General features: G+C 44.8%; 1 protein-coding gene across 1 annotated transcript in view; it reads left to right on the top strand.

The window, feature by feature from the left end:
• Positions 1 to 71: 71 nt before the first annotated feature.
• ASH1L (ASH1 like histone lysine methyltransferase) overlaps positions 72 to 8,572 on the top strand; it is a 114,469-nt gene continuing 105,968 nt past the window's right edge. Inside the window, exon 1 of the mRNA XM_089483263.1 lies at positions 72 to 294. The gene's annotated coding sequence lies outside the window, so the exon portion shown is untranslated. The remainder of the gene's footprint in view (positions 295 to 8,572) is intronic.

Below are 8,572 nucleotides of genomic sequence, written 5' to 3'. Positions count from 1 at the left end.
CCGCGCGCCTTGGAAGAGGAGCGCCGCCGCTGCTGCTGCTGCTGCTGAGGCTGCCCTCTTTCCCTCCCTCCCTCCCTCCCTCCCTCACGGCGGCCGCCATTTTGGATCCGCGGCCGCTTTCCGCGCGACGCCAGAAGGCAAGGCAAGGCAAGGCAAGGCAAGGCAGCGCGGTGGGAGGATCGGCCCGTCCTCCGCGGCTGAAGGCCCCCGAGGGCGCCTCGGTCCCGCTGCGGCCCCCGAGGCGGCGGCCTGGAGGATGAGGCGGCACGGGACGGGCCTCGCTGCGACACTGAGGTGAGCGAAGGGCCGCCCGTGACAGCTAGGCCGCGGCTGGGCAGAGAGGCCCAGGTCCCTGGCGGAGGACGGGAGCCAAGGAGGGCCTCAAGGCTCCTGACAGCGAAGCAGCCCTGCAGCAGGGAGGGAGGGAGGGAGGGTCTGTGGAGCGCGCCTCTCTCGGGCGTGGAGGGCTTGCGGGCCCCCTGGAGAACAAACCTGGGCAGCTGCTTCGCGAGGGTCCAGAGGCTGCGTCCGCCGTGGGGAAACAATCCGGTTCGACACCGGTTTAACTGAGGAGGTCCAAGACACAGCGTGGAAATAGTCCGGTTTGAGATGGCTTGAACTGCCCTGGCTCAGGGCTAGGGAATCCTGGGAGCTGTCATTCTGTGAGACATTGAGCTCTGGCGCCATCATAAACTACGTTTCCCAGGATCCCCTAGCACTGAGCCCAGGCAGTTCAAGCTGTCTCAAACTGCATTGTTTCTGCAGTGTGTTTTGGACCTGAGATGGCTCAGTGCTGTGGAATTCTGGGGCTTGTAGTGTGTGGTGGCCCCAGAGCGGAGCACCACGCAGTACAAGTCCCAGAATTCCACAGCACTGAGCCATGGCTGTTAGGCTGGTGCCAATCCAGATTGTCCCCGCAGTGTAGACGCAGCCGGTCTCTTGTTCAGCCAGGTTTTGTTGCTGATAGCCACACGCACAAGAGGACTCTGGGTAAGGTTTGGTGTCCAGACACATTGCTACGCTGTATGAAGGGTCTTCATGTTTTAGGGAAGGTGCTGTACTGTGTTGTTGTTATTATTATTATTATTATTATTGTTAAAAACCCACCAAAAAACCTACGAATGCTGGCCATGAAAGCCTTCAACTTTGCATTGGGAATCCTAGTAGTTGCATCCTTGTGGCAGTCGGGCTCTTTGACAGCCTGGCCCACGTTCCATGGCTAGTTGTAGTTGCGATGGATAGCATTGGTCTCCAGAGACAGTACTTTGGCGCGTCTGAGACGGTTCTTTCTATGCGTATGGATGCATGCAAGAGGAAGAATACTTCTTTGGCAACAAGGGGCGCTTTAGAGAGGCTGCGTTTTCTGTGCAGAGTGTGTTCCATTTGTAGGACAGGCAAAGTCTAGCGTATGATGATCTCCTCATATGCACTTGTATGTGTTTTGTTGCGGGTGCAAGTATTGGGAAACTCACACGTTCTCGCTGCCTCCCAGATTTTTTACACATGGCAGAAGATCGGTGCACACGATGGACCACATTAATCCCATATGCTACTTTATTTTTGAGATGGCCATCGGTTCTTACAAGGCAGAAGTGCTTCTTGACCGTTTTGCTTCAAGACAGTTTGCAGAAATTAAAACAAGTACCATTAAGTTAGCGGTATAATTAAGCTATCAACAAAATTAAAACTGGCTAAAATATTACCGTTAAAGAAAAAACAACAGGTTATACAGCACACTATGGAAAACCCTATCCCCATGATCAGTCTGTCCTCAAAGACCTGTCAAAATGAAAAGAAGTCTTATCTGTCATCAGAAGGACAGCAAGGAGGGCATAGAATCATAGAGTAGGAAGAGACCCCAAGGAGGGCCATCCATTCCAACCCCTTTATTCTGCCATGCAGGAACTCACAATCAAAGCATCCCCATTGACAGATGGCCATCCAGACTCTGTTTGAAGACCTCTAAGGAAGGAGACTCCACTACACTTCGAGGGAGTTTGTTCCACTTTCGAACTGCCCTTACTGTCAGGACATTCCTCCTAATGTTGAGTATGGCCTCTCTAGAAAGGAATATCCAGAGCCTAGATACAGCCACCAAGAAGGCCCTCTTCCACCAGATGTACCCCTGAAAGCCTTGGGATGGGGAAAAGGGCCTCCCTGGAATATGTCGATACATGGGTTTCTTGCACGGTATTCATATGACTTGGACTTAAGCCATGTAAGACTTTATACTGTACAGTTGATCACAACTAGTACTTAGAATTGTGCCTGGAAATAGACTGGAAGCCCCTGGAGTTGTTGCAATCTGTTGTATTCTCCCTGTCTCTGCAGCTAGTCTCGTTTAACAGTATGGCAACTACTCTTTGGATGGAGCAACGTTTCCAAACACTCTTTGAGGGCAGCCTCTCGTAGAAAGTGCTGTAGTAATCCAGACAAGATGTAATAAGGCATGTATCAATGTGGTCAAATCTGACAGCTCTAGAATGAGTGCAGCTGGTGTAAAAGCCTTAACTGTGCAAAAGCACTTCTGGTGACCTCTGAAGTCTGAGTGTCCATTTTCAGGGTGGAATCCAGAAGTATGCTCAATCTGTGAACCTTCATCTTCAGGCAGGTTGTAAGCTATCCAGTACAGGCTGAATCCCTATTCCCTGATCTTTCTTATTTAAGTCTCAGTCCATTACTGACGGTATGCGTTGTTTTAGAACCAAGACAGCTTCCATAGATTGAAGTGGAAAGAAAAATAGAATTGGGTGTCATCCTCACACTTATGGCACTAGAACGCAAAACTCTGGTAAACTTTCCTACCAGTTTCATGTATATGTTGAATGAAATGGGGATGGAACTGGATCCTGAGGGACCCAAGAGGCCCATGGCCAAGGGGTTGAACAAAAGTCCCCTCAGCACCGAGTTCAACCCTCTAGAAATGAACAGACACAGTGTAAAACAGTGCCTCCAAGTCTCATCCCAACAAGGTGCCTTAGAAAGCAGCTTACCTAAGAGGTCCAGCTGGACCAACTCAGACACAGTCCGCCTGTCCAGTTTTCAGTGTAGATCATTCACCAAAGCAACCCTTCTCTGTTCCATAACAAGACCTGAAAGAAGATAGAAATTGATCTAGACAGTGGCCTGTTACAGACTGCCAAAATAAAGCTGCTTCGGGTCTCTTTGGAGGTATGCTGTTTAAATGATACATGCATCCTAAGAATCCGGAAGCTGCACCAAAGCTGCACTCCAGTGCTTAGGAATGGAGTGTGGCTTTGGTGCGACCTCCGGACTCTTAGGACCCATGCATCATTTAAATAGCATACCTCCAAAGAGACCCGAAGCAGCTTTATTTTGGCAGTCTGTAACAGGCCAGTGTCTCATCTAGAGACCTCTGCACTGAGAGTTACAGATGAGGGGGTGAAAATCAGATTTGTGGAGGTAGATGTGATGCTTTATTTGATTGCTGTCACAATGTTAGAGTCTCTGATACTCATCTGGATCTGTGTTTTGACAAATGGTTAACTTTCTTGGGCATCAGTCCAGTACAACTTTGGCTTAATCACGTGGTCTTCTTGTTTCTGAAACGCACCAAAACTTGAGTACAGTCAGCCCTTCATATCCACAGGTTCTTTATCTGCAAGTTTAACCATCCATGGCTTGAAAATAGGAAACCTTGATTTTACTATTTTATATTTGTTGTAGTTAACTGCGTTCAAGCTGACCCTGATTTATGTATGGCAGCCCTGTGGATGAGACATCTCCAAGACTCCCTGTCCTCCACTGCTTTGCTCAGTCGTATAACTTCATACCCATGACCTCCCTAATAGAGTATATCATCTAGCAGCTTTCTAGCATGCAGTCTTCCTCTTCTAGTATTTTCCTCCACCTTTCCTAGCATTATTATTGTTCTTTTTTCTAATGAGTCATTCCTTCTCATGAGGTCCAAAGTATGACAGCTTCAGTTGGCTTCCAGGGAGATTTCAGACTTAATCTGTTCAAGGATCCATTTCTGGCTGTCCATGGGATCCTCAGCACTCTTCTCCAGCACTGCATCTCAGATGACTTGATTTCTTCTCATCTGCTTTTTTCACTTTCCAGCTCTCATGTCCATACATGGTTATGGGGAATACAGTGGCTTAGACAATTCTAACTTTGGTGTTCAGTTGCATATCTTTATTCTTTAGAATAGCAATAGCAAGTACATTTCTATACCGCTTATCAAGTGGTTTACAAAGTGTAAACTAATTGTCCCCAACAAGCTTGGGACTCATTTTAGCGATCTCCTCGGAAGGATGCCAGGCTGACTTGACCCTGAGCCCCCTTTGCTGGGATGAAACTTGCAACCTTATGAATTGTGAATGAATGGCTGCAGTACAGGCATTTAAACACTGCACCACCAGGACTCCTGGGTCTTGTCCTGGATCCGGGGCTCCTGGGTCTTGTCTCATCGCAGTCCTTCCCATTCCTAGTCCTCCTGATTTTTTGACTGCATTCACCATTCTGATCAGTGTTTGATCAGAGGTATGGAAACTCTTTTACTGCTTCTATTTCCTCATTGTTTAGGTTGAATGCATGTAGTTCTTCTGTGGTCATTTTTGTTTTCTTTATGTTCCGCATTAAGCCTGCCTTTGCACTATTTTCTTAATAATTGGTCCAAATCTGTGGTGTTTTTGCTAGTAATATGGTATCATCCATGTATCTTAGATAATTGATATTCCTTTCTCCTATTTTTACTCCTCCTTTGTCCAAGTCTAAGCCTGCTCTTATTATATTTTCTGCATACAGGTTGACAGACTGCACCCTTGTCTGATCTCTTTGCCAATTTGGAACCATTCTATTTCTCTGCATTCTGTTCTGACAGTAGCCTCTTACAGATTTCTCATCAGTATTATCAGATGTGGTGGCACTCCCATGTCTTTAAGGAAGAGCATTTCAGTATGCCATTGTATTTAATGGAACTTGAGAATCCACAGATTTTGGGGTGTGTGTGTGTGTGTGTGTGTGTCCTGGTTCAAAACTTCAGCAAGGGCCCGCTGTATGTGTAACTTCATTTTATACTTCCATTTCATCACCTTTCTTTCTCTCATCATTGTGTGCCTCCAAGTCATTTTTGACTTATGGTGACCCTAAGGCGATATCATGGGGTTTTGTTTGCAAGTTTGTTCAGTGAGAGTTTGCCATTGACATCCTGGGAGGCTGAGAGAATGTGACTTGCCCAAGATCGTCCAGTAGGTTTTCATGGTTGAGCTAGGATTCGAACCGGGTGTCCTAGTATCCTAGTCCAGCTCTCAGACCACTATACCACACCGGTCCCCTATCAAATCAGATTACAAACTTGTCTGGACAGGTTGCCTCCTAGTACATTCAGAGATATTGTGCATAGTGTTTGAATGAAAGACAACAAAGACAGTGTTATTCATTCAGTTAATATTTAGTTACATTTATACCCCACTTTTGCTGCTGTGAGTCTAAGGCGACATACATGGATTTCTACCTCCCCTTAAGTCTTACAACATCCCTGTACAGTATGTCACATTGAGAAAAACGATTGGCCCAAGGCCATCCAGTTGAGTATCATAACAAAATGAGTAACAGACCCTGGGTCTCCCAAGTCCCAGTTGAACATCTGAACTGCCACAGCACAGTGGCAGAGTTGTCTGTTGGAGATCAGAGTAAGGTATCCCTGGTTCCCATAGTGATCAACTAGATGCCTTTGTGAAACTCAAAAGCAGGACTTCAATGCAATAGCATACTTGAAGGGGGCTTATTCGGAGGGTATGACAGAGGGCATTTCTGAAGAGCGGGGTATTAATTCAATAAATAAATAACAATCTCCAAAAAAGTTTGGAAATTTTGAAAAACGGTTTGTTCCCGAATGCCCAAAAGTGATATCTGCAGGGTCTAGAGGGCATTTCCATATGTTTGAAGCCCCCCTCAAGGAACAAAGTGAAACTTCACATTTTTAATATATTTATTTATTTTTTATCTTAGAATATCCAGAAATGCTCTTAAAGGCCCAAAGATGTGCCCCCCCCCCCAATAATGTTTTTGGGCAGCAAAAAAGGTGCAGTCTTTCAAGGTCTTCTGGGAGGGCTAATGTGGCCCCCTCGTCTTTCACAGTTACCTACCCTTGCATTGTTGGTATTCAGTACACTTGTCATAACAGAACTTTTTATATTCGTTTCTCACTTTTCCAGTGGCTTGCGTAGAGCAAACTGTCTAGACTCCAGATGGGCCCATATCTTCTTCGATCAGGCTTTTCTTACCTTAGAAGCTTCCAGATGTCTTGAGGTACAGTCTCCTCATCTCCAACTGGAGATGATGGATGGTTCCTGAAATTCATTGTTTTTGGAAAGCTTCCAAGTACCAAGGAGCTCAGCCTGGCACAAATGGATTTGTAACATATTTATCTTTGCAACATTTTGCCGTGGAAAGTTAGACCAAAGCGGATTTGAACCCAACATCTGTCTGCTGCACCACTTATCCATGGCACCGTCTGTTATATTTCCATCCTGTGGAATCCTGGGATTTGAAGTTTTACAAGGTCTTTAGCCTTCTCTGCTAAAGATATCACAAAACTAAAAATCACAGGATTCTGTAGGATGGAGCCATGGCAGTCGAAGTAGTGCTAATCTGTATTATTTCTACAGTGCAGATGAACCCTGAGTAGTATGCTGCTGTCTCATTCCTAAATAGGAAGTTGCTCTACATAGTGGTTCTCTTGCTATTCTGCCTGATGGACAGGGACCCACAAATGTTTGCTTAATTTACTAGTCAGTCAATATTTGTGGTTGTTGCTACAGTTCTGGCATCCATAGCAGGCTTGAGACTGAGAAAGAGTCAGGGTCTTCTTTTATTTATGTGGGGAGTGAAGTACCGTATATACTCAACTATAAGTCGAGAAATTTATGCCCAAATATTGACCCTAAAATCTGGGGTCGAATTATACAAGGGTCAATACAGTTACCATGGTTTGAGATCGACTGGAGGACAGTTAACAACAACATCAAACAGTAATAATGCTCATAAAGCTCCTTTTAAAAGTAGCCCTGATGTCCCGCTCTCCGTGCCTTGGCAGCGCTTGCTGAAAGAGCTGCGAGGCACCATTGTGATTCCCTTCTCAATCCTATCTCCAAACTTTTCTTTCTCCTCTTTGCATTTCCCCATTTTCCCTTCGTTTGCAAACTCATCTCCAAAACTTGCCTCTCCTTTGCATTACCCCATTTTCCCTTCGTTTGCAAACTGATCTCCAAACCTTGCCTCTTCTTTGTATTTCAGACCGCTTGCAATCTGATCTCCAAACCTTTGCTTCTCTTCCTCCTCCTCCTCCTCCTCGCGTTTCCTCTGAAAACCAAGCTTCACTTCCCCCCCTCCACTTCCACTTTGAAGCCAACCTTAAAATCTGTCTCCTAAATTCTGCCCACGGGGCATATCAAAATCCAAGATTTTGATCCTAAAACCTTCCCTCAACTTATACATGAGGTCGACTTGTACACAAGTATATATGGTAGATAAATAACAGTAGGGCACTTGTCCTGTTCCTTGGAAAGAAGTCTTGTGGTTTCTTACTTTGTCAAAAGCTGAAGTAGAAATGAGACTTTGTAAGAGTCAGCACAGTTTTGTGTGTCCATCTTTTCTGTAGCTGAATGCACTCACCCTTTGATTGCTGTACCGCAGACTTTTGGATGCCTGCTTGTCAAATTCTTTGTAACTCGAAAGTATCAGTAATGTTGGCAAGAGATTTTCTGTTTCTTTCTCACTGGGGCCAACATGGGCTTCTGGCTTGTGTTGGTATTTGCACAAGGAATCTAAAAGGACTGACTCCTGAAATTGTCAAAGAAAGTTATTGTAACTCTTACTTTCTGAGGTATGCACTTCATGTATTGGTTGGGTAGCTCTGGCAAAAGTTTCTTTTTTCTTAATTTAGAGTGACTTGCTTGCTAACATGAACAAATCCCTCACTGCTTGTACCATGATTCAGTAAAAGAGTATCAGCCATATGATATTAGGAATTTCCCAGTCTTGACATGAAATGAAGCTTGAGAGAAAAAAAACCTGAATGACAAATATTTCTTGTGTTATATGAATTAATAGTAAATACCTGGGCGCAAAAATTCACTGTTTGATCACTTCTGTCCTGGTGATTATGTTGATATGCTTTCAGTGTAGTTCTGTGAACCTTTGCTTAGAAGCAAATTCCACTAGATTTAATGGGACTTCTCCAGGAGAAATGTGCACAGGAACCTTAACCGGACTGAAATTACTATAATTATGCCAAAAATTCTACAAAAAGTACTGGTCTATGAAAACTTACACTGAGCAACATTGCCATCCATAACTATATATGGCTTCTGGCTCGTCAGTTTGGTAAAGTCTTCAGCCTTCCAGCTTGTAAAAAATGAGCATTCACTCACTTTCCCCCCCTTTCTGTAGACAACCAGTGAATGGCTTTTTAAAAAGCTTAAACTAGTGGTCTTATTTTTCAGAAAATGTGCTTAGGATTGACATCCATAAATATATCCATGTTGTGAATAGAATTAGATGAATTAGATGAAGATATGGCCATCTGACATGTACAACGAAACAC

Source organism: Sceloporus occidentalis, unplaced genomic scaffold, assembly GCF_023333645.1.
Source record: "Sceloporus occidentalis isolate IW3139 unplaced genomic scaffold, rSceOcc1.0.p SCAF_20, whole genome shotgun sequence".
NCBI classification, from domain to species: domain Eukaryota; kingdom Metazoa; phylum Chordata; class Lepidosauria; order Squamata; family Phrynosomatidae; genus Sceloporus; species Sceloporus occidentalis.
Note: the sequence above shows the minus strand (reverse complement) of the source record. Positions and strands in the feature narration are given on the sequence as shown.